This window comes from Poecilia reticulata, linkage group LG16, assembly GCF_000633615.1.
Source record: "Poecilia reticulata strain Guanapo linkage group LG16, Guppy_female_1.0+MT, whole genome shotgun sequence".
NCBI lineage: Eukaryota > Metazoa > Chordata > Actinopteri > Cyprinodontiformes > Poeciliidae > Poecilia > Poecilia reticulata.
This window is the reverse complement of record NC_024346.1, coordinates 17,835,342-17,836,756: the sequence shown is the minus strand read 5'-3', so window position 1 is coordinate 17,836,756 and position 1,415 is coordinate 17,835,342.

Genomic DNA, 1,415 nt, shown 5'->3' with positions numbered 1-1,415 from the left:
GGGGGGGGGGGCGAGGTGAATAACTTTTTACTTCCCGGAAGAACGTTTAAGTGTATGTTACCTCATCTAAGTAAAGCGAAAATGACCAGCTCAACCTGAAAAGTGGCACTGATGGAGCTAATTAGGCTTAGTAGAGTCCAAGACTGATACTTTGTGACGGTGGAGTCAAGGCTTTGTGCTCACTTGAGTGCTGATTCGCTCATACAACCAGCAGGGGGAACCAAAGCCTAATTTTATGGACCGGAGCAGATGATGCGTTCAAGGCACACGAGCGTTGTTCCTGTTGGAGTGCAGAGCTCCTCTTGGAGTCACCAGCATAACGAATCACAAACTGTGTTCTGGGATTTTTCTCGTTTATGTCTTAACACATTTCCTTTCAGAAAACAAATCACACAACGTCAATGTCTGATATTAAAGAGGCAGTATTAAGCTATTTCCGGGTAAATAGCGCCATTTGATAGCACATTCAAGCTACCTTCAGCTTTAAAAATGCTACCTGTATAAAACATAGCTTAAAAATATAACTTTTCAAATTGATGCCTTGAAATGAGACTCTCTCTATTTAAGAACCTCCTGGTCTTTCTGACACTGACTTTACTGTTCTTAGTGTTAGACTGAGAAATAGTTTGTATGACGAGCTCAGCAGACTGGCAGTTCCACCTGGTGTTTGCTATTTGCTGCCGCCGCTATAGTCTGGTGGAGCTGAGTTGGGAAGGCACATGGGAGGGGTGCTCTGCGAGAATGCACAGAGTGATAATGTAGCTTGAAGGAGGAGCTATGTGAAAATAGGCGGGGCTTTGCATGAGCAAGTATTTAGACTCCTCCAAATCGCTACCATGGGAGGCCCAATGATTTCTCAAACATGCCTGAAAGAATCAACGCAACATTCCAGGTACAGTATACTTCGACTGAGGGAATAACATTATAATAATATGATGGAAAACAAACAAAAACACTCCATGAATGACAGCTGATAGTAAATCAGTTATAAAATAGAAATTAAAACTGGCATAATCTGTCCTGTTTATTCAACTCATCATCTCGACAGTATTTTACTAGAGTATTTGTAATCCAAAAAAAGTAACTTTTTCCTTCCCTTTCGGGCGTAAATCGCTTACTCTCACGCTTTTCGCTCCTCACAGAGCAAAAGGCCACGTGACACATTCATTCTATAATTCCTTTGTCTTGGACACTGATGGGGATATCTTAACGAGAGCTGATATTCATATATGTGCCAAAAACCATAAATAACACTCCGCCGTCCAGAGCTCACTCAGGAATACAGTGTTGTTGTGTGCGGAAATGCCGCTGCCCGATCTTGCTGGGACTGGTCAGTCTCACGAGCAAACACCAATGTGAGAAGCAGCGCTGCAGAAAAACAGAAAGTTGCTAAGAAGTTTTTTTTTTTTTTTTTT